A 26,996-nucleotide genomic window follows, 5' to 3' on the forward strand; every position below is an offset into this window, starting at 1 on the left:
TTCTTGTTTCTTTACAGTATCTGAGCATCCTAAAAATGTTATTATTTGACATGCTAATTATTCTACAATATATGTATAAGATATTCCTAACTTTAAGGAGTTAATAAGCTACTTTAAAATGCCTAGACTGCTTAGAAAATATAATAAAGCCATAATATAAATCATACCAATCTCTCCTCTTAAATTGAACCAGAGTCCTTAAGTCTCATTTCCTTATCATATTGAAATAAAAGAACAAGATGTTTTGGATTAAAGCTCCATAAATATCATTAAAATGTAACAAAGTTAAACAGAGTAATCCCATACCAAATAATGATAAGGAAGTATCTTTAAGTCACACATCTAAAATATGACTTGGAAGCATTTAACAGAAACAACTGACTTCACTTTAGGCTACAAATCTATTCCCAAAGACTTAAAAAACAACTAAACTCTCATCATCCCCACTTTTAAAACTGCTTCACAGAAAACATCGTCTATGTAGTAGGGCTGATCACGAACACCTACTTTTCTCCTTCTGGGCGTATGGAAAGATTGAATTCCTCCTCCTGTTTACCCCAGGACCAGCCATGAGACTTCCCTTGGACAGAACTTTGTGGGTAGACGTGGTGAATGTTTCTTCCAGGTAAAAGCTTTAAAAGCCAGAGTGTGCTTTGACACATTTTGTTTTCCCTCCGTCCTAGCAACTAGTAATGTTCCAGACAGTGGCTGCTCCCAAGTGAGGTTGCAAAGTGGGACCCAAAGTAAAGATGACAACAACATTGAGCTGACCCTCAATGAACACACAGCATGAGTAAAAAATAAACCTTTGTTGCTATTTTAAGATCCTGAAATTTGATTTTATTCTGTGCAGCATATTCAGAATGATAGAGACTTTTTTTAAAAATCACACTAAAAATTCCTACTGTTCATTTGATTCATTTCAAGAAGCTAATTATGGACATTAAATTCTCCCATGTTACTTCCCCTACAATAGAAAAATGAACATATTTCCCATACTACCTATTTAAAATAGACCAATTTTTGCTCATCCCAAAGTGTACAAAGAAAAATACCATTCAAGGGCCAGCACTGTGGCACAGCAGGTTAAAGCCCGAGCCTGCAGCACCAGCATCCCATGAGGGCACTGGGAGTCCTGGCTGCTCCACTTCCAATCCAGCTCCTTGTTAATGTGCCTGGAAAAAGCAGAGGAAGATGGCCCAAGTCCTTGGGCCCCTGTACCCAAGTGGGAGACCCAGAAAAAGCTCCTGGCTCCTGATCAGCTCAGCTGCAGCCGTTGTGACCATTTGGGGAGTGAATCAGAGATCTCTCTCCAGAGATATCTCTCTCTCTCTCCCTCTCCGTAACTCTTTCAAATAATAAAATAAATCTTTTTAAAAAAAAAAAAAAAGAAAAATACCTTTCAGATTTTTTTTTCTTAAAGATTTATTTATTTATTTGAAAGGCAGAGATACGCAGAGGCAGAGGCAAAGAGAAAGAGAGGCCTTCCATTCACTGGTTCACTCCCAAGATGGCCACAATGGCTGGAGCTGTGCCAATCCAAAGCCAGGAGCCAGGAGCTTCTTCCAGGTCTCTCACGTGGGAGCAGGGGCCCAAAGACCCAGGCCATCTTCAACTGCTTTCCCAGGCCATAGCAGGATCGGAAGCGGAGCAGCTGGGACTCGAACTAGCTAGCGCCCATATGGGATGCCAGTGTCCTTACCCACTACTCCACAGCACTGGCCCCAACCATTCAGATTTACTCAAGGATTTATCAGAACTCTTTGAGTAATTAAAAAGATGATGGACGAGAATACCTAAATTTAAGCGGTTGGCATTTTGCCAGGCAGTTAAGCCATTCATACTCTACATCCTCGTTCTGACTCCTGACTCCAGCTTCTTGTTAATGTACACTTAGCAGGCAGCAGTGATGACTCAAGTAATTAGGTTCCTACTACCCACATGAGAGACTTGGACTGTGTTCCTGCTCCCAGTTTTAGCTTTAGCCCAACTCTAGCCATTGCAGGCATTTGGGGAGTGAACCAGCAGATGGGAATGTTCTCTCTCTCTCTGCCCCACAAATAAATAACTTTCAATTGAATCTGCATATTTTTTAACCATGTTGACCCCATCCCCAGAAAATTCCAATGCACACATTCCTATGGGGAATGTTGTAGATAACGAGAACATGTGAGCAACATAGAGGCAACAAGAGGATCAAGAGTCCCTACTGTACTGGAGAAGCCATACACAACCTCAACTGCACTGCATCCCTGAGCAAGATCTGTTGCATCTCTGAACCTCAGCCTCCTCACCTGTAAAGTTGGGATAATACTGCGAGGTTAAAAAAATGTGTGAGTTTCCTAGCGCATAGGAGACATTCAAATATTATTTCTCCTTTTTCAAACAGGAACACAAAGTCAAAAAGGAGACCAGATTGAGATGCAAAATGACATGGTGCTAAGATAAAAATTCAAATGCAAAATTAAAACAAAATGAAAAATTATTTTAGAAGATATTGGAGGATACAGAGAATAGGACTATTGATGTTTGCTACGGAGGTCAAACCCAGAAAGCTCTACTAGAAAACAGAAGAGATGAAATATGGAAAATTTGAGATCTATTCTAAAAACTATACATATTTACAAGGAACTGAATACAAAGAAAAACCAAAAGCACAAACTGAAAAAAAATCTGAAGGAGTTAACACCAAATTCAAACATTATGATTATATAATCTTGAGTCCTCTAAGCATCTGTATAATGCATGTATCCCTGCACTCAGATACTAGAAGGCAAGGCAAATGTATCCAAACTGCGTAACAAACCAATCTGGCAAATTCACCAAGCACTCTCCATACTCTCTGTGAAGCCTGCCAAAATTACTGAGCACGCATCACTAGTTGAGCTTACTTTTTATCAAACCAATATATTTCTGTTCCCATCAACTTATCAAGAGTTATGTTTACGTATTTGTTATAATCACAGTCTAACTAAATGACACAAACCAATGAAGCTGTGATTGTAAAAACAGTTGTTTCCATGAAAATTAAGCAGAATATTTAGAAAGATTTTTTAAAGTTAAATTAGATATAGATGAATCAATTGTAAGACAAGGGGGAAAATATAATTCTGGATGGATCATGTGCTCAGGTTGCTTAAAATTTACATGTTTTCCTATAAAATATCTAGGGTGAAGGTATCATTTTTTATTCCTCTATGTTAATGTATTTTTATTAAACTAAATACCACCAGTCCTAACCACATTAAATAAAAGGGCTTCTATATACACCAAAATAGACAAGATATGTTTGGATTATGGGGGATTAATATAATAACTTATGTTTTATGAACACATCATATGCTGCTGCTAGGTTTGCTCCTGAATTAGGTACCATTTACATTCATAACAAACCTGAATTAGGTACCATAATCACCATTTTATAGACAAAGAAAGTGAGGCTTGGAGAGGTTAAGCAACAGAACTGAGACCCACATTCAGATATGACTCCCAAGCTCATACTCTTAACTATTTACCACCTTTATTTTCTTCCTTATTCTGTATTTTTAAATTTTTTACAATAAACATAGTAGTAAGTTTGGCTGGTCAATGTGTAGGGTTTGTTAATTTTGTTAAAATTGTTGCCTACTCTTCAAGGCCTTCTGGAAACTCCTCACTCTGGTACACAGTAGGTATTTGATGAATAATAACTACTTTAAACCAAATCCAGTTTTTCATTGCCCTGATAAAGCAGAGATGCAGCATAAAAAGCACAGATTCTAGAGCCGGCCTGCTTATACTCAAGGTCCAGTTCCACCACAGACAAGATGTGTAAACATAGGCAAATTATTTATTATCCCAGTGCTTCGGTTTCCTCATCTGCAGTATGGACGGACATACTAACAGCAACTAACTCACTGTGTTGTGGTAGGGTTTAAATGGATGAAAATCTATAAAGTAGGTGCCAGTGGGTTAAGTAGCCACTTACGATGATGGTATCCCATGTAAGAATGCTGGTTAGAGTCCCGATTGCTCCGATTCCAATCCAGCTCCCTGCTAATGCACCTGGAAAGTAGCAGATAACGGCTGAAGTACTTGGGCCCCTGCCACTCATGTAGGAGACCCAGATGGAGTTCCAGGTTCCTGGCTTCAGCCTGGCCCAGCCCTGGCTATTGTGGCCATTTAGGTAGTAAACTAGCAGATGGGAGACCCAGACCCCCCTTTTCTCAGTCTCTCCCTTTCTATCACTCTGCCTTTCAAATAAATAAATCCCCCTTTTTTTTTTTTGAAAAAAATCTTTAAAGTAGTACTTAATCAGTATCTAGAATGTAGAAAATTAAGTTTGCTAATAAAATAATGTAATAAGGGAGAAAAAAGAAACAAAGGAAACTCAACCAGCACATCATCAGTGGTTACAGTAGACACTGTCTTTAAGCCTACAAAAATCAAAGGAGGTCCCTACTGTCTGTATTGAGCTAGATATTAGGATACCAAATTCAGCAAAACACCACCTCTTGTCCTTGAAGACCTAACTTCCTGCTGATGGACACAAAGGTGATTACTGTGCCATGTGTTAAGTACGATGGTAGAGGCAGGTGTGGAGAGTGCTCTAGGAGCATTCTGAGTCAGTGATGATGAGTGGGCCCAATTTGGGAACCATCAGGAGAATACTGGGCAGGCATTTAGCCTAAGGCTTTGTATACCCACATTAGACATTAGAGTGCCAGGGTTCGATTCCCAGCTCCAGCCCCTGATTCTAGCTTCCCACTAATGTGGAAACTGGGATGACAGCTCAAGTATAGTTTGTCCCTGCCACCAATGTGGCAGACCTGGAGAGAGCTTCCAGCTCCTCGGCTGGCCTCCCAGTCAGGGACTGTGAGTTCTGGGGAGTGAACCAGAAGATGAAGAGCTTGTACTTGTACTAGCATTCCCTCTGCCTCTCAAATAAAAAAATTAAAAATAGACTGATAAAATCATACCTTAAACTACTCTTAATTTGTCATTATTAATCACTAAAGTCCATATTATATGACTAACTTCACAAATGGGAGAAAAAAAGTCCAAAATTTATAAATCTCATAGTTTTTAATATGAATATCAAATAATTACTGAGCATTTATAACAAAGGCAATGTGCTAGTTACGGTAAGGACTACAAAGAAAATTCAGCAACAACCTAACACTTAAGTTACAATAAAGACAACAATACAAGAGATATTACAGGGGGTCCCCACTGGTATCCCATAAGGGCATCGGTTCAAAACCTGGCTGCTCCACTTCTAATCCAGCTCCCTGCTAAAGTGCCTGAGAAAGCAGTGGAAGACGGCTCAAATGCTTGTGTCCCTGCACCCACGTGGGAAACCCAGAAGAAGCTCCTGGCTCCTAGCTTTGGCCTGGCCCAGCCTTGGCCACTGCAGCCATTTAGGGAGTGAACCAGTGGATGAAAGACCTCTCTCTCTCCATCTCTCCATCTCTCCATCTCTGTAACTCTGCCTTTCAAATAAATAAATCTTAAAAAAAAAAAAGAGAGAGAGAGATTACTAAGCAAATGTATGATCAACCCTCATGAGAAACAGTCAATCAATGTTCCAAGTAAATCCCAGGGATACCTAAGACAACAGACAAAATTACATGTATGTGTGTGTGTATATACAGATATACAGATATATTTCATAAAACACTGAGAATGAGGGAAAGAGTTACTTTCTCTATATATATGTTTCATCCTGATTTGCAAAAGAGGTATGTGGAAAAACTTCATGTACAGTTTTACAAATTAACTCATACTTTCAATGAGGGAACGTATCACTTACAGAAATCCTATTATGAAACCTTCTTTAATACAATCACCTATTAGATCTCAGTTAATTCGCTGACAAATTGTATTTTTATTATTCCTATTTGATGTAATAAAAAGATACCAAATGTAATCAACATATCTCATTATCACAATTATTAATAAATGCTTACTATCATAATCATTAAGAAATGAGAACACAAAGTCTAAAAATTTATAACTCTAGAACTTCAAAATTTTTTATCAGATTCACCCCTCCTTTACAATTTCTGATTATTCTTGTGCAACAATGCTAAGAAAAAAAAATTTTTTTTTTTTTGACAGGCAGAGTGGACAGTGAGAAAGGTCTTCCTTTTGCCGTTGGTTCACCCTCCAATGGCCACCGCGGTAGGCGCGCTGCGGCCAGCGCACCGCGCTGATCCAATGGCAGGAGCCAGGTGCTTCTCCTGGTCTCCCATGGGGTGCAGGGCCCAAGCACTTGGGCCATCCTCCACTGCACTCCCTGGCCACAGCAGAGAGCTGGCCTGGAAGAGGGGCAACCGGGACAGGATCGGTGCCCCGACCGGAACTAGAACCCGGTGTGCCGGTGCCGCAAGGCGGAGGATTAGCCTAGTGAGCCGCGGCGCCGGCTGCTAAGAAAAATTTTAACATACTCCTTAAGAGTACAGGAAAAGACACACACTGAATGTATTCCATTTTCAAGCCAGGTTTCTTGCAAAATTCATGAGAGACACCCTGAATTCATCACTAAAAAACTGTAAACTCCACAAAATCAGAATCAGATTTTATATATCTGAACAAGATATTTTACAATTCCTATGATTCTGTTTCCATCTATAGACCAACAAAAGATGTTTAACAAAGAAATTCAAAAGTCAGCCTGACAAGGATCAACAATAGATGCTACTACCAATAGGTGAAAGATTACTGGAGAACAGGCTAGCTTCACAGTGCTAACTAACCAGGCCACAGACCACTTGCTGACTGCAGTGGGAAAAGTACATTTTACCCTAAGCCCCTCGACCAAGTGATCAAACTTGGCGTCACAAATAATGGAATTGAGCAGTACACATCTCCCAGAGGGAGGCAACATGAAGTCCATGACATCACTTATTAGGCATCACTTATTAGATATTCTTGTCCAACATGGTTAATTTGAAACTAATGAACCACTAAAACCTAATTTACAATTAACAGCTCGTACAGGGGAATAGAGGAACAAGCTAAATGACATCTTGAAGGGGAAAAAAACCTGACAAATCTGGAATGCGAATCATTTTATAAGACAACTATCTCCTTGATGTTTTTTTTTTTAAATCCATGTAATTTTAAAAGGGAGGAGGAGGTGAAGCCATTCTTGAAGAGACTGAAAAGGCTTATCAAAAGCAATGAATACATTTTGATGGGATCCTGGTTTGACAGGAGAGAAAATACAAAGTCATAAAAGGCCTTTCAGTATAAATGGAGAGATTTAATTATCACATTTAAGAAAATTAACAATAATGGTATTTTGGCCATGTAAAACGTGTTAAGGGGTGAAGTATCATAATGTGGGGATAAAGTATCACAATGTGCTACAGCTTAGTTTCAAATGGATCAGCCAAAAATAACACACATATTTAAAGAAAAAGCAAATAGACCATGATATCAACAAATGTTGATCTGGGGATTCATCATTAGTGTTAATTATTACTGATTTTTCTGTATACTTAAAATCATAAAAAGCTGAGGGCATAGGTAGCCTACAAAGCATCAACTGCATAAGGAAAAAATCATCCTGAAGCAAGAGCTATAGGAAATATACAACACAGGACACAATTTCATTTTCATTTATCTCTATGGTAGCAATAAAGTAAAGTAGGAGTGAAAGTTCTAGCTGAAACACTGCTTAAAAGATTAGTATATAATGTAATCCAATTATTTAATATAAATCTTTAATCTCGAATCAGATACATGGAGAGCTCAGCCATATAACCATTCTAGAAGAATATCATACTCAACAAGATTCAACATGCGTTTATATTTTAACCAAATAAATCAATCCAGGAACCATCCACTAGTTAACTCTACAAACTTGATCTTCTCTCTATAGACAAAGACATCAACAACGAATTTTCTTCAACTTGATAACATCCTGGAGAGATTACGGAGTACCCACATTGGACATCAACAGATTTCTCAACCATTTCCAACTAAGTCAAAAGCTTCCGTCACTCAAGGGAATGTATCACCATTTTCCTCTGCAAAAAAGCTCTGGCTCTAGTTTTTCCACTAATCATAGTTACATCAATATTACTGACAAATGGTCATTTTCATTGAGCTTCCCAACACTGGTTTGTAGCACTCCACACCAATGGAAAAAAAATCTCATCATCAAAAAATAATATCCTAAAAAATTAAATTTTGACACTGAACTAAGAAATATTACATAAGACAAAACGCACAAATTACTTTGTGTGTTGACATTGCCACATAATCCAGCAACAAATTTTGCAATAAGGAAACCTCAAGCAAATAACCCAACTGCAAGTTCCTTGTATGCATCAAGAACAAACTGCACGAGTAAAACTAACTTTTCATGACATGTACAATTTTACCAAATACTTTTTTTTTAAGGGAAATCATCCAGACCTGCTACACAAAAGGTAAAGGTACCTTAAGCCATTTTTAAAGTAATAATAAAAAACTAAGAAAATGACTTGGCTGGGCTGCCAAATATATATAACTGCCTCCGCCAAGGAAAAGCAAACCGTATCTCCCTATGCGTTCAAAATTTATCCCCAGGAATAAACTGTCCAGCCTGGCTCATTTTCCTCACATATTTCTTTTTGCAAGAAGGAAAGACGCATGCATAATCGAATCAAGACTTCCTCGACAGCCACCGGCTGCGTGACCTTGGGCAAACGCTTTCCTCTTGGGGAAAGCCTCTATTTTTCATCTGTACAATGGGGAGACAACGCGCCCGCCTCACCGGGCGCCGAGTGAGGAGCTCCGTAAACACTAGCTAAACGGTCCGTAAAGAAAGGGGAAACAAGAAACGAGCACGCTCCGAACGTGCAAAGACGACCAGCACTTCGGGACGCACTCCACGTAACATCCCCGCTTCGTCCCAGACACCGGCCGCAACCGTGCCTCCAAAACCCCCGCACCGCACGCATCTGACAGCCCTGCGGCCCAGGGGGAGACCCGGGTCTGCCCTCCGGGAGCGAAATCCCCGCCCCCGCTGGAGCGGCACCCAGGCCGCCGCGGCCCTGCCACACACGCACACTCACACAGGCACGTACCGGGCGCTCTGCGGGGACGCCGGAGCCGCAGGCCCGCGGAAGGGCCGCCGCCGCCGAGCCCGCCCCTCCGCCCCCGCGCGGCCTGTCACCGCGGCCCCCGCTCCGGGGAGGCCGCGGCGCCCCCGGGGGCCGGAGGGGCGCGCGAGCAGTCGGGCGCGGGCCGGCGGGCCGGGCCCGTCCCTCCTTCACATGGAGCCCGGGCCGGCCGGGGAGGCGGGCGCGTGGAGCGTCGCGGCCGGCCGGGGCCTCTCGGCGCCCCCTCGGTGCTTCTCGCCGCTGCAGCCCCAAGGCCCGCGGAGGGCTGGCCAGGAAAGGAGGAAGCCGAGGGCCGGCACCGCCAGAGGCCGGAGAAGGGGCGGGGGCGGCGGCTCTGCGGCCTCGGGTGTCGGGCGTCCCGGTCGTAGCCCTCGCCGCCGCCCGCGCGACCCCCAGAACGCCGCGCCCAGCAGCCACACCACCCGCGTCAGGCGCCGCCGCTGAGGGCAGTTCGGCCGCCACTACACACGGACCCGTGACGTCGAGCGTAGCGCGGCGCACGTCACGGTCGCCCGCTCGTGCACGCGCAGCCCTCCGCCCTCCCAGAGCGTAACCCGCGGCGAGCGCGCGCCCGGCCGAGGAAAGCGCGTCGGCGCCTGCGCAGTGGCCAGCGACGCCCACGCGCCGGCCGGGTGCGTGCCTGAGGAGCGGCGCGGGGATTCCCAGGCCTGGCTGTGCCGGGGCGCGGAGCGCGCGCACCTGGCTGGGTGCTCTCCCCGCTGCGCGTGTGGGCGCGGCCCCAACGTCAAAGGAGATCCCGAGAAGGGCCTCCCACGTGGGTTGCTGAGCCGGCAGAGGCAGAGAGCCAGTTCTCTTTCGTGGCGGGTCGTTTGCGAGGCGAAAAGCCCCAGGCCCTGAGAGTCGAGTGTCAGAAAATCTGAGAAATTACTGTAGGTCGGCCACTCAAGCCAGCCCCGTAAAGGGAGAGATCCAAGTTTTGTGAGTATTTTGTGTTTTATCCTGGGTGACAGACGTGGGACCCTCACGCAGCCCGGGAGGGGGCGGAGACCCCCGCACTCCCCACTCCTCCTTCGCTCCCGGTACCCAGCAGAATCACATGCAAGTTAATTGGGCCTGTTCTTTCTGGCCTAGAAGGCATCTTCGGAACCCCTGTCTTCTTTTCCTTAAAGATCTGCTTAGGCTTTCCCGCACCGTTCCCCCCATCCACGCACGTGGGAGCCGTGCCCGCCAGGCCAGGAGCTTTGGCAATTCGGGATGAGAAGGAAGCAAATGTCCGGGTGATGCTCTTTATGACAAACCCCTTAGCAGAGGAGTGGGGCGCGCTGGAACAGGAGTGTGTGCTTCAGAAATGCAGAGTTGCCTGGAAACAGCAGTTTCCTCCCATTTGTTACAGAACCTTTTGTCTGCCCAGGGCTGTTATGGAGATTGATAACGTCATCATTCAAAGTTATCAACTTAAAAATTAGCCTAGGGGCAGGCATTGTGGGGCAGGAGTTAAGCTACTGCCTACGGCGTCCCACATGGACTCTGGTTCTTGTCCTGGCTGCCCCACTTCCGATCCAGCTCCCTGCTAATGTGCCTGGGAAAGCTGCAGAAGATGGCCCAAGTCCCAGGGACCCTGCACCCACGTGGGAGACCTGACTTCCACCTGGCTCAGCCCCACCATAGCAGCCATTCGGGGAGTGAAGCAGCAGATGGAAGCTCTCGCTCTCTTTCTAGCTCTTCCTCTCTCTGTCACTCTGCCTTTCAAATACATAAATCTTTTTTAAAATGTTGGAGGCCTTCTAACCCTATATGTGCATAAAATCTCAAGGTCTTAAGATTCCTTTGGATTTTAATATTATAAGACTTGTACACCACAGAAAAAAGGGCCTCAGAATCTCCAAGGATAGCATTTGCATGTTAAACTTCTACGGTGTTTGACAGAATTCCTGTTCTGGCCAGGCATTCAATATGTATTTGTTTAGTAGTAATCAAGAGATAGAGTTTTCTTTATACCTCTGCTTACACCTCTGTTCCCCTCCCTCACTGGCCTCCTGGGAACGTCATTCAACTCTGGGCTACTCAGAAACACCCCAGGTATATATTTCTAGTAGCTATTATTTTTCTGCATCCTGTTTTTAAATGAGTGGGTTTTTCTCTTCCTTAGAGATTCAATGTTTGGCATCTTTCTTTTTTTAAGATTTATTTTATTTATTTGAGAAATAGAGTTACAGTGAGAGGGAGAGACAGAGAGAAAGGTCTTCCTTCCGTTGGTTCACTCCCTAAATGGCCACAATGGCCAGAACTGCGCCGATCCAAAGCCAGGAGCCAGCTGCTTCATCCCGGTCTCTCATCTGGGTGCAGGGGCCCAAGGACTTGGGCCATCTTCTGCTTTCCCAGGCCATAGCAGAGAGCTGGATCGGAGGAACAGCCGGTATTAGAACCAGTGCCCACAGCTGGCGCCGTGGCTTAACAGGCTAATCCTCCACCTTGCAGCGCCGGCACACCGGGTTCTAGTCCCGGTTGGGGCGCCGGATTCTATCCCGGTTGCCCCTCTTCCAGGCCAGCTCTCTGCTATGGCCCGGGAAGGCAGTGGAGGATGGCCCAAGCCTTGCACCCGCAAGAGAGACCAGGAGAAGCACCTGGCTCCAAGCTTCGGATCAGCGCAGTGAGCCGGCCGCACCCTCCATTGGAGGGTGAACCAATGGCAAAAAGGAAGACCTTTCTCTCTGTCTCTCTCTCTCTCACTATCCATTCTGCCTGTCAAAAAAAAAAAAAAAAAAAAAAACAAAAAACAAAAAAACACAGTGCCCACATGGGATGCCAGCACTGCAGGCAGAGGATTAACCTACTGCACCACAGCGCCCACCCTTTGACATCCTCAAGTTAGTATATATGGGGGCTAGTGCTGTGGCATAGTGAGTAAAGTGGGTAAAATAAAATCCCATACCAAATCTTAATCACAGGAGTATAATCCGTTACACTCACAGTAAGGAGGGCACTTTAGGGACATTTTAAAATCCTGTCTTTACACGTTGTGAGTGGAGAATTGAATGGGGGTGGTTAATTGTTGGGCATTCTCCAGGAAAAGGGGACCATGTGGGCACAAAGCAGGAAGTGTGAGAGAATGCACTCTACCCAAGAATGGCAAAAGTTGCTGCTGGCTGTTGGGTATTGGAGAGATGCAGGTAGGGTGTGAAGTCAGAACAGGAAGAGGGCCAGCAGGAGATCAGGAAAGAAAGGTGTTGGAGCCAGCCAGAGATCTGGGTAGGGCAATAAAGATGCAAACCAGAACCCTGACCATGGCAATGACATGAGGATTGTTGGTTGGGATACATTCAATGGTGGTGAATAAGACACCTGGCCTAAAGCAGCTTAGGCAGTGAGGTTTGTCTTCTCACATAGCAACTAGAATCCAGTAGGTGGGCCCAAGGCTGGTTAGGGCTGGGCATTAGTGTCCCTGAAGTCAAGAGATGGTCACTCAGTTTGGAAGATCATGGCATCCCACAGCAGAAAGACAGGAGAGCCTTGCCCCTTTTTATCCTCCACCTTTTAAAATACACTTTATAAATTTTAGAATAGTTTATAGTTATAGAAAAATTGGTAAGATGATGCAGAGAGTTCCCATGTGCCCCTATACCAGTTTCCCTAATTTTTTTTAAAATATTTTATTTGTTTGAGAGGTAGAGTTACAGACAGAAAGATCCTCCATCCTCTGGTTCACTCTCCAAATGGCCCAACGGCCCATGAGGAACCAGGAGCTTCTTCCAGGTCTCCCACATGGGTACAGGGGCCCAAGCACTTGGGACGTCTTCCACTGCTTTCCCAGGCCATAAGCAGAGAGCTTGATTGGAAGAGGAGCAGTCGGGTCTTGAACCAGTGCCTATATGGGATGCCAGCACCGCAGACAGAGGCTTAGCACTGTCTTCCAGCTTCCCTGTTATTAAGATATCACATTACTATGGTACACTTGAAGCAGTGAGTGAATGATACGTCACCGCTAATCCAAAGTCCACATTTCTTTCAGATTTCCTTGGGTTTTACCTAATGTCCTTTTTCATTCCAAGATCCCATCCAGGATCCCACACACTGCATTCAGTCTTCATGTCTCCTTAGGTTCCTCTTCGTTTACGACTTCTCTTTTTATTTATTTATTTATTTATTTATTTATTTATTTTTGACAGGCAGAGTGGACAGTGAGAGAGACAGAGAGAAAGGTCTTCCTTTACCGTTGGTTCACCCTCCAATGGCCACCGCGGCCAGCGCACCATGGTGATCCGAAGCCAGGAGCCAGGTGCTTATCCTGGTCTCCCATGGGGTGCAGGGCCCAAAGGACTTGGGCCATCCTCCACTGCATTCCCGGGCCACAGCAGAGAGCTGAACAGGAAGCGGGGCAACCGGGACAGAATCCGGCGCCCCGACCAGGACTAGATCCCTGTGTGCCGGCGCCGCAAGGCGGAGGATTAGCCTGTTGAGCCACGGCGCCAGTTGGGACATGCTGATCAGGTATTTTATAGACTATTCCTGAATGGGGCCAGCATTGTGGTGCAGCAACAGCAGGTTAAGCTGTTGCTTGAGGCATTGGCATTGCTTCGGATCCAAGTCCCTACTAATGCACCTGGGAAAACAGCAGAAGGTGGCCCAAGTGCTTGGGTCCTTGCTACCCATGTGGTAGACCTGGATAGAGTTCCAGGCTCCTGGCTTCAGCTTAGCTCAGCCCTGGCAGTCACAGCCATTTGAAAGTGAACCAGTGGATGGAAGAGTCTGTTTCTCTCTCTCTCTCTCTCTCTCTCTCCCTCTCCTTCAAATAAATAAAAAAGAAAAGAGTATCCCTCAATTGTGATTTGCCTCATGTTTTTGTTGTGATTAGAATTTGGGAGAAGACTACGGAAGGCAGTGTTGTTTTCATCATCTGGCAAGGGTTCTTTGTTAGACCATTTGTGCTGCTATGCCAGAATACCACACACTGAATAAATTATAATGGACAGAAATTTATTTCTTATGTTTCTGGAGATTGTGAACTTCCTTTTTTTCCCCTATTACTTGAAAGATGGGGAGACAGTGCTGTAATTCACTGGTTCACTCCCCAAATGCCAGCAACAGCATGGAGTTGTAAATTTCACCCAGATTTCCACTGTCGGGGACAGGGACCTCAATTACTTGAGCCAGCATCTGCTGCCTCCCAGGGTGTGCATTAGCAGGAAGCTGGATCGTAGTGGAAGAGCTGGGACTCCAACCAGGCACTCTGATATAGGATGTGGGAATCCCAAGTGGTGATTTAACCTCTCTACCAATCACCTGCTTCTCAGAAGTTCTCTGAGTGTGGAAAGAGGCAATGTGACAAGATTTGCAACAGAATATTGTCTTGAATTCTCAATGAACTTGTTCATCTCATTCTTTCTTACATAAGCTGCCAACACATAAACTGCTTTCTTTAAAATCTTCATGTTATATAGTTGCCAATATTATAAATATGTATAGCACATTTATAATAGAAAATAAGGAAAACCACAAGAACAAAAGAAAAAACTCTCATTCCTTCTGTAGTTCTAGTTGTGTCCAGTGTTCTCTGTGCTTAGTTCTTTATTGTGTTAGTATTTTCTATTTTAGGTATAAATGGGTACTTGAAAATGGTTGGGGAGGAGGGCTGTTTGGCACAGCATTTACGATGCCACCTCCCATCTGGGAGTGTCTGGGTTTAAGTCCCAGCTCCACTCCCATTTCCTGCCAATGGGCACCCTGGGTGGCAGCAAGGATGGCTCAAGTGGTTGGGTTCCTGCCATCCACATGGGAGACCCAGTTTGAGTTCCAAGTTTTCTTGTCTAGGCCTGGTCTAGCCCCCAGTTGCTGGGAGCTTTTGGGGACTGAACCAGTAGATGAAAAGACATTTCTTCTGGCTCTCTGCTTTTCCAATCAAAATCAATAAGTTCATAGGAAATGGAATTAAAAGTTTGTTTGTTGCCAAAACTTTTGAAATCCATGCGTAGTTTTTTCATAATATGCATTTTCCATGAGCTTTTGAAGAACCTTCATATTTTTCGAGAGTTGCTTGATAGTTGTGATCTATTCTATACACAATTTTTTAAAAGATTTATCTATTTTATTTTAAAGAGTTACACAGAGACAGCAGAGGCAGAGAGAGAGAGAGAGAGGGAGAGGAAGAGGGAGAGAGAGAGGGAGGGAGAGGGAGAGAGAGGGAGAGAGAGAGAGATCTTCCATTCATTGTTTCACTCTCGTAACGACTGGAGCTGCGCCAATCTGAAGCCAGGAGCCAGGAGTTCTTCCTGGTCTCCCACGTGGGTGCAGGAGCCCAAGGACTTGGGACATCTTCTACTGCTTTCCCAGGCTATAGCAGAGAGCTGGATCAGAAGTGGAGCAGCTGGGTCTCAAACCAGCACCCATATGAGATGTCAGCACTTCAGGCCAGGGCGTTAACCCACTGTGCCACAGCACTGGCCCTACATGCAACTTTTAAAAAAGATTTATCTTTCATCTATTTGAAAGGCAGAGTTACAGAGACAGAGGAGAGACAGAAAGAGGAAGGTCTTCCAACTATTGGTTCACTCTCCAGATGGCCACAACAATGGGGGTCAGGCAGAATCTAGGAGCCAGGAGCTTCTTCCAAGTCTCCCACATGTGTGCAGGGGCCCAAGCAATTGGGCCATCTTCTGCTGCTTTCCTAGGCACATCAGCAGGGAGTTGGATCTCAAGTGGAGCAGCCAGGAATCAAACCAGTGCCCACATGGGATGTCGGTGCTGCAGATGTTTGTTTAACCTGCTGTGCCATAGTGCTGGCTCCAGCACATGTAATTTTAAATCCTTCTTTTTTCATTTAACACAGAATGAGTAGTTTCATTTATTTTCCCTTATATTTACAAACATGGTTCTGATTAGCTGGATTGTGTATTGAAAATTTTTAACTTTATTCTAAATATTTTACATGAAAGATGTTCATCTAATGGATAATCTTTTAGCTACTGATGAATGGAACAGCAGCAGACTGCATTGTGTTTGAGGCAGAATGAGAAGAGACCGCATGAATACAATGCCAACGTGAACCCGGGAAGGGAAACTCACGCTTGCCTCAGAATGTCTGTCTTTCACAGATCATGCACCCTGGTCAACCTACCATTGCTCATTTTCATGATACAAGGTCAGAAAATTTTATGTCTAGCATTGGAGGAGAACTTCTATTTATGAAAAGACCTAAAGCTCCTACAATCATTTGAGTTTCTCAGGTTGGTGCATACTAAGCCTGTACAGTAAAAAAAAAAAAAAAAAAGGTTTTTACAACAGCCCATTGTTAACAATGATAAGAGATAAGAGATTTTTGGGCCAGCACTGTGGCATAGCAGGTAAAGCCGCCGCCTAAGTGCCAGCATCCCATATGGGCACCCGTTTGAGTCCCAGCTGCTCCACTTCCAATCCACCTCTCTGCTATGGCCTGGGAAAGCAGTAGAAGACGACCCAAGTCCTTTGGCCCCTGCACTCACATGGGAGACCTAGAAAAAGCTCCTGGCTCCTGGTTTCAGATTGGCGCAGCTCCAGCCGTTGCGGTCAATTGGGGAGTGAACCAGCAGACAGAAGACCTCTCTCTCTTTCTCTCTCTGCCTCTCCTCTCTCTCTGTAACTCTGACTTTCATATAAATAATAAAATAAATCATAAAAATGATATTTTAATTTTTAAATATTTATTTAGTTATTTTTAATTTACTTAAAAGACAGAGCACACAAGAGAGATATTCCATCTAATGGCTCACTCACTCCCCAAATCCCTGCAACAGCAAGGGCTGAGCCAAGTTGAAGCCAGGAACCAGAAATTCCATCTGGGTCTCCCATGAGAATGGCAGGGGCCTGAGCACTTGCCCTATCGCAGGCTGCTTCCCAGGATGCATTAGCAGGAAGCTGGATCAGAAGCAAAGTAGCCAGGACTCCAACAGCCTCTCCCCTACTCTGATATGGGACACAGATGTCCCAAGCAGGGACTTAAGCGTCTACACCCCAACACCCATCTCAGTAAGGGATTTTTGGATCTTGGCTGTTTGGCTGGGGTCCCCTGGTGGTCGCCACTGCAGCATCCCCCATGGGCCTAATGGTCCACTCCCCACTTCCCACTCCGCGCCTTCACAGCAAAGTGAGGGGTCTCTGTTCCTTCCCTTTCTCTGTTTACGTTGTGGTCATTTCTTCCTGTTCCCCTTTTTCCTTCTTTCTCTGCCTCTTTCATATACCTCTCCCCACCCTATTTAATGCACCGTATTTTATTAGTTACTTTTCACACATATCCTGAGAAGTAGCTCAGCAGAATTATTCTTCTGAGTTTACATCTGAGGATAAAGAGGCAGAGAAGGGCTAGATGGCCCAGCGTTGGGGGAGGGACACCTAGGGGAGCAGCCAGCAGGCACCTCAAAGCCCATTTGGCAGGCCCTCCCTCCCTTCCTGGGCCCCAGGTCCCTCCCTGATTGCCCAAAGCCCCGTAGCACCACTCCCTGTGCCACCAACGCCAGCAGCCCCTCCGAGCAGCTGGGGCTCTCTCTCCAAGACCAGCCTTGCCTCCCTTGAAACCATTGGCTTCCTTCACACCAAGCCCTCTCAGCCCCTCTCAGCCTTGCTCTGCAGGACCTCAGCCCTCTTGGCCACCATCGAGGGGCTCACATCAGCAGAAACCAGAAAAGCACAAGTCGCATTCATCCTAGGGCCCGTGGAACCCCTCAAGCCAGCTTCATGAAGCTTGTCTTGCAGCTAGTGCCCACAAGTCAAGTCACGGGATTGGCATTGGTTCTGCAGCATGGGCCAGTCTGCCTGAAACCTAGCAGGAGGTGGAGCTCGTGTCTCGAGAGGCAGTAGTGCCACCACCCCCCTCCACCCCTGACGTCTTCAGATGACCAGGGCAATTCAGATAAATCTGAGGGCAGAGCTCCCTGCAGCCTCCCCCAGCGTCTGCCTGGCCACTTCCCTGGCATCTCTTGCTTCAGGCTAGACTGTGGAGAATGCTGGAGCCTGCAGAGACTTCTCTGTGACCTTGCCCTGGGTCGCTGAGCCTCTGAAGACAGAAAGGCCTCTTGCTCCCAGGACTCTGATGGAGGCCCGAGGGGTCAGGCAGGTGAACGGTGAGAGACGGGTAACACTTGTAACCACCTGCTACACACAGGAGGTTCCGTGCTCTCTACATCCTCGTAGACCCCAGAGTCAGAAGGCTTTAAAAATGGAGGCAGATGGGGCCACCGCCATGGCACAGTAGGTTAACCCTTTGCCTGCGGTGCCGGCATCCCAGATGGACGCCAGTTCGAGTCCCAGCTGCTCCTCTTCCAATCCAGCTTTCTGCTGTGGCCTAGGAAAGCAGTATAAGATGGCCCAAGTGCTTGGGCCCCTTCACCTGCATGGGAGACCGGGAAGAAGTACCTGGCTCCTGGCTCCTGGCTCCTGGCTTCGAATCAGTGCAGCTCCGGCCATTGAGGCTATTTGGGGAGTGAACCAACAGAAGGAAGACCTTTCTCTCTGTCCCTCCCTCTCAGTCTGTAACTCTACCTCTCCAATAAATAAATAAAATCTTTTTAAAAAAATGGAGGGAGAGCGGGTGTTTAGCACATTGGCCATTTGGGATGCCCACATCCCATATCGGAGTGTCTGAATTCAAGTACCAGCTTTGCTCCCAATTCCAGCTTTTGTTGCTAACGCACAACTGGGCAAGCAGTGGTAATGGCTCAAGTACTGGGGTCCCTGCCACCTACATGGGAGACCCGGACCTAGTTCCAGGCTCATGGCTTCAGCCTAGCCCAGACTCGGCTATTGCAGGCATTATGGGAGTGATCCAGCCAATGGAAAGATTCTCTTATCTCTGTCGCTGTTGGTCTCTCTGCTTTCAAATTAAAATAAATTTTTTTTTAAAAGAAAGCGAAATTTAAAGAAAAATAAGGAAAAAAAATCGGAGAGCATCAGACACAACCGGAAGGCAAAGTTCTTTTCTGGGCGGCTGACTCTGAGACTGGGACTGTGTGTTGTGAGTCAGTGCCTCTCCTCCCTGGAGTTCACAGCCATCCTCAGCTCTCCCAGGCTCAGCTTTGAGTACGGCAGTGAGTGCATGCCAGGAGAAACGTGTGCAGTTTTCCGTCACCAAGGTTGTCATGCATTGAACAGGGCTCAGCTCCCCAAACTCGTGCGGCTGTTTTAACTCTGAAGTCTCATGTTACGGGTTGCTGGTGTAAGGGTGGAGACTTGATCTCATTAGAGCATCAGAGTCGGGTCTGCTGGGAGGGTCTTAGGTCATCAGGGGCTGCCCTAGGAAGCCTCTCTCTGCTTCCTGGCTGCCCATGTGAGTGTTCCTCTGTACCTGCTCTGCCACGCCCAGCCCCCACCACACTCCAGACTAATGGGGCCACCTGATCCTAAACTGTGAACCTCCAAACTGTAAGCCCAATCAGACATTTTCCTTCCCAAACAAACTTCTCTTGGATATTTTAAAGCAACTGGGGCTGTGGTGTAGTAGGATAAGCCTCTGCTTGGGGTGTCGGCATCCCATATGGGTGCCAGTTCGTGTCCTGGCTGCTTCTGTTCAGATCCAGCTCTCTGCTGTGGCCTGGGAAAGCAGCAGAAGATGGCGCAAGTGCTTGGGCTCCTGCACCCACGTGGGAGACTTAAAAGAAGCTGCTGACTCCTGGCTTCAGATCGGCTCAGCTCCAGCTGTTGCAGCCATTTGGGGAGTGAACCAGCAGATGGAAGACCTTTCTCTCTGTCTCTTCCTCTCTGTCGGTATCTCTACCTCTCAAATAAATAAAATAAACCTCTTAAAAAATACTTGATGGTAACAGATGGTTTCCAATAGAATAAAATAATCTATGGGGACACACACGTGTAAACATGAATGGGGCAGAAGGGAAGCTCTCCCATGCAGAACAAAGCAAGCAGCCCATGGAAAAGTAATGATGGAATTAGGAATAATTCACAATGGATACTGATGATGAACAAGGCTGTTCCTCTCCATGTAGCAATTACAAAGGGAAAATAGCTGTATGGCAGAGAAACCTAGCAAGCAACACATTTACAAAACCAGCAGCTTAGGCTTCCAGGATCCACCTGCTGAAGTGCCCTGGGAGCACCTGCCATGTGCATGCTGTGCTCACCAACATGGGGTGAGTGTGACTCTTCTACAAAGCTGACTACAGCTGCTCGTGTGCAGTAATGAGCAACTCCACCTTCAACTCCAAACGCACCTGTTTCCTATGGGTGACCACCTGGTGCACATGTCAGACGTGGCTTTGAATTTCTGCCAAGCTGTGCATTCAGGCAAGCTGCTCAACCTTTCTCACCCACAACCTTTGACCTATAAAATGGGAAGAGTAATTGTAGCCAGTTAAGCACCCAAGCAATTGCACTGCTAAGGATTTGCACAGGAGAAGTGAAAACCCATGTCCACGCACAGGCTTGTACACATGTTTCTTCCTGCCCCCCAAATAATCATCAGCTACTTAGCAGAAACACAAATCGGTGTTTTGGTTTTTTTTTTAAATGTTTTTAAGATTTAGTTTATTTATTTGAAAGGCAGAGTGACAGAGAGAAAGAGAGAGCAAGGTATCTTCCATGCACTGGTTCACTCCCAAATGGACACAATGGCTGGGGTTGGGCCAGGCTGAAGCCAGGGGCCTGGAACTCCATCCGGGTCTCCCATGTGGGTGGCAGGGTTCCAAGTACTTGGGGTGATGGGAATGTTCTCTGTCATGAGCATTGTAGCAGTTACAAGGTTATACTTTCATTAAAACTCATCAAACTGTATACCTAAAATGGGTGAATTTTACTGTATGTAAATACAGTCGCAATAAAGTCAATAAGGGGCCAGTGCTGTGGCCTAGCAGGTTAAGCTGTTGCCCTGGTTCAAGTCCCGGCTGCTCCACTTCTGATCCAGCTCCCTACTAATGTGCCTTGGAAAGCAGAAGATGGCCCTAGTGCCTGGGCTCCTGCACCCACGTGGGAGACCTGGAAGAAGCTCCTGGCTCTTGCCTTTTGGATCGGCCCAGCTCCGGCTGTTGCGGCCATTTGGGGAGTGAACCAGTGGATGGAAGATTGATTCTCATTCTCTCTCTCTGTCTCCCCCTCAGTATCTCTGCTTTTCAAATAAATAAATATTTTTTTAAAAAGCCAATAAAACCTTCATTAATCAGGTGATGCATATGCTGTCCCAAGTTCAGTACCTGCCCTGAGAACGGTCCCAGAATAAGAGTGGTAAGCAGGTGCACAGCCCTTAGGCGAGCAGGGCCAGTGTGTAAGCAGGAGGCCCAGCCTGGGGTGCCAGGCTCACCAGGTATCAGGCATCTAAAGTGAATCACCTAGGTGATTGGAAATAGAAGAGTGCAGGTTCAAGGAGAGGCCATGCCTGTGCCCAGAGCCCTGGAGCAGAAGCCCTGCCCACCCCTGGGAAATGGGCAGGCGCTTGGTGGCGGGAGCTTGGGACAGTGCCCGCCCTTCTGGTTTCAGGGTCAGGCAGTCATGCCTGCTCCACCGCCCTTGCCCAGCCTGGCTGGGTGGTGAAAGTCCAGCTCGTCTGCCACCACCACCTCCGCCTTCTTTTCTGTCCCGCCCTGCACAGCCTCCTCCAGCTCAGGCCCAGGCAGAGCCCTGCAGCCACCCCCAAGGCGTCCCCAATGGGTGGTCCTGTGGGTGTACTGTGCACTCACTCCAGGCTGGAAGCTGTGAATGCCAGCACCAAGCTGACTGCACCAGAAGAGGCTTGGGGGCAAAGGCCTGGGGAGACAGAAGGAGCAAAGACAAGCAAGCAGCCAAAAGCAGGTCTCAGTGCTGCAGTGAGAAATCTCATTTTATTTATATATGTTATGTCTCATCGCTCGGCAACCAGGTCTGGGCCCTGGAGCGGGCGGGGGAGGGGGCTCTCCTGTTGCAGCGGGATGAGGTGACTCATCACTGTACACCCTGGCCTCGGGGCCTAGGTTAACAGACTCACGTGTCCCAGGCTGGGCTTGGGCAGCCGGGCTGTCCTTGCAGTGGAATTCATGAGAGGAGCATGGGCACACAGAGAGTAGGGCAGATCACCTGGGCCCTGGCTGTGCCACCTGCTCCACCCTTGCAGCCTTGGGCTGGTCGGGTAATAGCCTCTCTGGCTTTGGCCGCCTCGTTCTGGAAGAGGAGAACATGAGGTAATGTTGGAGCAAGGCCTTGGGAGGGCTTACCACAGACTAAATACCTTCACTTGTCCGCACACAGCCCTGCCCCCTCCATCCCATCGCAAGCAGGTGGAGGAAGTGAGGAAGCTGTCCTCCTGGGGCAGTTAACTGAGGTTCTCCACATCGCCTAATTTGCATATGAAAAAGCCAGCCCTGTGTGTTTTTTTCGCCAGAGCACCCTACCTGGGATACTCAACATGCCCAGCTCAGCTGAGGGCCCAGGAGCTGTAGGCTCAGCCCCACGGGAGTCTCAGAGGACAAGACTTTTCTCTGCAATCAAGGCCATGTGTTTTCTTTTTTTTTTAAAGATTTTTTATTTATTTGACAGGTAGAGTTACAGAGAGACAGAGAGAAAGGTCTTCCTTCTGTTGGTTCACCTCCCAAATGGCCAGCACGGCTAGCGCTGCACCAATCCGAAGCCAGGAGCCGGGTGCTTCTTCCTGGTCTCCCATGTGGGTGCAGGGGCCCAAGCACTTAGGCCATCCTCCACTGCCCTCCCGGGCCACAGCAGAGAGCTGGACTGGAAGAAGAGCAACCTGGACTAGAACCTGGCGCCCATATGGGATGCTGGCGCCGCAGGCGGAGGATTAACCAAGTGAGCCATGGTGCCGAGCCCCAAGGCCATGTGTTTTCATTAGCAATGTGTTGGATGGTGGTGGTGCAACCGGGGTGCAGCCGCCCTCCCACTGTTAGCGTGCACAGGAAACTCCGGCTTCCCTGAGTCACCTACCAGGGTGTCATCCGAGCACAGCACAGTGCCAGGAATTGTGCCATTGGCTCCAGGAATCACGTCTGGGTCAGAGCAATGGATACTTGGACCATCTTCCGTTGCCTTCCCAGATGTGTGAGCAGGGAGCTGGCTCAGAAGTGGAGCGATGAGGACTCACACCTGCCCTGATACGGGACTGCCAGCATTGCGAGCCATGATGGCAGTGTAGAGGTAGTTTGTTTTTTTTTTTTTTTTTTTTAGTAAAAAAAGATTCATTTATTTATTTGAAAGACAGTGTTACAGAGAGGCAGAGGCAAAGATAGAGAGAGAAAAAGCTTCCATTCACTGGTTCATTCCCCAAATGGCTGCAATGGCCAGAGCAGGGCCAATCTGAAGCCAGGAGCCAGGAGATTCTTCCGGGTCTCCCACGCGGGTGTAGGGGTCCAAGGAGTTGGACCATCTTCCACTGCTTTCCCAGGCTGTAGCAGAGAACTGGATCGGAAGTGGAATAGCTGGGACTTGAACCAGCACCCAGGGGATGCCGGCACTTGAGGTGGTGGCTTTACCTGCTATGCCACAATGCCAGTGGCCCCAGAGGTAGATTTAAACACTGTTGTGTGGCAGGCAAACAAGACTTCCACCCTGTGAGCTCTGTGTCTCCAGGCCTCCTCTGCCCCTGCTCTGCAAGCCCCAGAATTCGGGAGCTCTTGGGGCCCTCTCAGGCCCACCGGTCCCTCCTGCCCACCCTGCAGGCCCCCTACACCAAGCTCTCCCAAGACCCTCCTGGCCTCCCCAGGCTGGCTTGAGTCTCACTTCTCCTCCAGCATTGCTGGGGGCTTCCTTCAGCTACAACTCCAGGAGGCAGGTCTCACCACGCCCATTTCACAGGGGAGGAAACTGAGGCTCCAGAAGGTGACTTTTAAATTTTTTTTAAGAATACTTACTTATTTGAAAGTCGGAGTTATGGGGTGGGGAGGAGGGAGAGAGACACAGAGAAGAGAGATCTTCCATCCACTGGTTCACTCCCCCAATGGCCACAATGGCTGGGGCTGGGCCAGCCCAAAGTCAGGAGCCTGGAACTCCATCCAAGTCTCCCATGGGGGTGCAGGGGCCCAAGCACTTGGGCCATCTTCCTCTGCTTTCCCAGGTGCATTAGCAGGGAGCTAGATCAAAGTGGAGCATCCAGGACTTGAACTGGGGCCAATATGGGATGCCTGCATTGCCACCCACAGCTTAACCTGCTACACCACAGCACTGACCCCAGGAAGGTGACTTTTCTAATGTCACACAACCTCCCTTCTCCCTCCTGTACCTCCTACCTTCCCCGTGCACATCTCGTTGCAAGCTTCTCACCAGAGTGTGGCTGTTTAAGGAGGTTCTTGCACAAGTTCATGGAATACGGAATTGAAAGAATACTTGGTGCAAAAAAAAAGAATATTGAAATTCATGCATATGAAGAATCTTCAGAAAGTTCATGCAAAATGTGTATTATAAAAAAGCTGCATGTGTTTCAAATTGTTTTGAACCAAAATAAACTTGGAATTTCATTTTCCACAGACTTTTATTTATTTATTTTTTGGACAGGCAGAGTGGACAGTGAGAGAGAGTTTCCATGGACTTTTGCAACTCCTCTTGTACACCTGTCTCCCCGTGATGAGATTGCCTGACTCTCTGTACCTTTAAGGCAAAGCTGTCCCATCTTCAGCTCCAGTGCCTGCTCTGCCTACCACTGCCTAAGGTTATCTGGAGGGAGTGCACAGGTGAAGGACAAGACAATGGTTCTATTTCCAGAGCTGCAGGCCTCCAATATAGGACATTCGGGACTACTGAATAAGGCTAGGAAATCTCTGGTTTAACACCCCCCCCCCCCAAGCTAGCTTCCTCTAGCTCTTGATGGTTTTAAAATGCAATGCTTATTATTCAGACACATTGCTCACAAAAGCTTAGAAATGTATCACAAGCTTATCCTGAAAACCTGCAGCATAAGGGCACTCTCTCTTATTAGGGCCTGGGTTTTCCCATTTGCACAGTAGGAGGTCAACCTGGAGGGGAGCTTTTCAGACTGGCAGTCCTGATCCCTTCATTGGCAGGTTGTGAAGGGCAAGTGACCTGCAGGGAATAGAGGACAGCTTGGGTAACACATAACAAGAGAAAATACAGTGTTGTGAGGTTTTCATTTATTTATTTTTTATTTGTAAAGACAGAGTTATAGAAGCAGGAGGAGATCTTCCATCTGCTGGTTCACTCCCCAGATGGCCACAACAACCAAGGCTCGGCCAGGAGCCTGGAACTCCATCCAGGTCTCCCATGTGGGGCCCAAACATTTGGACCATCATTTACTGCCTTCCCACATGCAACAGCAGGGAGCTGGATCAGAAGTGGATCAAGCAGGACTGGAACTTATAGTGGCATAACCCACTATGCCATATCACCAACCCCTGAATTTTTTTTTAAGATTTATTTATTTATTTGAAAATCAGAGTTACACAGAGAGAGGCAGAGAGAGAAAGAGAGAGAGAAAGAGACAGAGAGAGAAAGAAAGAGAGTTTTCCATCTGCTGGTTCAATCCCCAAGTGGCTGCAACAGCTAGAGCTCAGCTGATCCAAAGCCAGGAGCCAGGAGTTTCTTCCAGGTCGCCCACGCAGGTGCAGAGATCCAAGGACTCAGGCCATTTTCCACTACTTTCCCAGGCCTTAGCAGAGAGCTGTATCAGAAATGGAGCAGCCAGGACTCGAACCAGCATCCCTATGGGATGCCGGCACTGCAGGCACTGGCCCCTACCCATGAAATTTAAATTGAATATGTGTCATGTTCTATTTTATTTTGTTATAAAAATGTGTATTTTTGTTATATATTTTTTAAGATTTATTTTATTTGAAGGGGGGAGAGAGAGATCCATCTTCCACCACTGGTTCACTCCCCAAATTGCTACAATGCCTGGGACTGGGCCAGGTCAAAGTCAGGAGCCTGGAACTCCATCTGGGTCTCCCATTTTTGTGGCAGAGTCCCAAGCATTGGGACCATCATTGCTGCTTTCCCCAGTGCATTAGCAGGGAGCTGGATGAGAAGCAAAGTAGCCAGACTCAAACTGACGCTGTAATATGGAATGCTGGCATTGTAAGCAGTGCCTTAACCTCCTGTGTCATAACATCCTCCCACCCTTTATTTTTAACCATGGGTAGCAATAAGGACTGTTTAACAGTTCCTGCCTACATGATCCCCACAGCCTCTCTCCCTCTGGGCCCTGAGGGTTTCATGATTGGGAACAAATGTGTAGCTCAATCCCTGTGCAAAGACACCCCCCACACCGTGAAGAGTAGACCTCATGGGCACCAGCAGATCCCAACTCACACACACTCCATCCATCTCCCACCAATGTTTCGCAGTGTGAGAAAAGTAAACAATGAAGGTAGATAGTGTTAAAGAAAGAATAGAAAGGTAGACCTTTTCTTTTTTAAAGATTTATTTATTTGAAAGAGTTACATAGAGAGAGAAGGAGAGGCAGAGAGAGGTCTTCCATCTGCTGGTTCACTCCCCAATTGGCTGCAACGTCTGGAGCTGAGCCGATCCAAAGCCAGGAGCCAGGAGCTTCTTCTTGGTCTTCCATGCGGGTGCAGGGGCCCAAGGACTTGGGCCATCTTCTACTGATTTCCCAGGCCATAGCAGAGAACTGGATTGGAAGTGGAACAGCCAAGACTTGAATCAGTGCTCATAGGGAATGCTGGCATCACAGGGGGTGGCTTAACCCACTGCACCACAACGTTGGTGATGAAGAAGATGATGATGATGATTTTTTAGAAGGACCCTTTTTTTATCCTCCTACCCCTCCCCACTCCAACTCCCAGAGGCATTCCCAAGAGGCAAGCCCCTCAGGAAGCTCAGTGAATTAAGAGGTGCTGCTGCCTGAATCCCAGGCTTATTTGCCAATGACTAAGTGACCAAACCGCGCCCCTTCTCTGTCCCCTCCCTCTCTGAATCTGTCCCTCTGCCTCTCTCCGTGCCTAGCAGTTTGTCCCTCTCCTTCCTGGCTGCTCTGCCAGTCATCTCAATTCTGCATTTCCACTTAATGAAGTTAAATAG

General features: G+C 47.1%; 1 protein-coding gene across 1 annotated transcript in view; it reads right to left on the minus strand.

Moving 5' to 3' along the window:
* Nucleotides 1–9,106, minus strand: part of MAP3K2 (mitogen-activated protein kinase kinase kinase 2) — an 83,214-nt gene extending 74,108 nt beyond the window's left edge. The window contains exon 1 of the mRNA XM_062180273.1: nt 9,060–9,106. The gene's annotated coding sequence lies outside the window, so the exon portion shown is untranslated. The remainder of the gene's footprint in view (nt 1–9,059) is intronic.
* Nucleotides 9,107–26,996: the final 17,890 nt, after the last annotated feature.

The sequence above is a fragment of the Lepus europaeus genome, chromosome 1 (genome assembly GCF_033115175.1).
Source record: "Lepus europaeus isolate LE1 chromosome 1, mLepTim1.pri, whole genome shotgun sequence".
Lineage (NCBI taxonomy): Eukaryota > Metazoa > Chordata > Mammalia > Lagomorpha > Leporidae > Lepus > Lepus europaeus.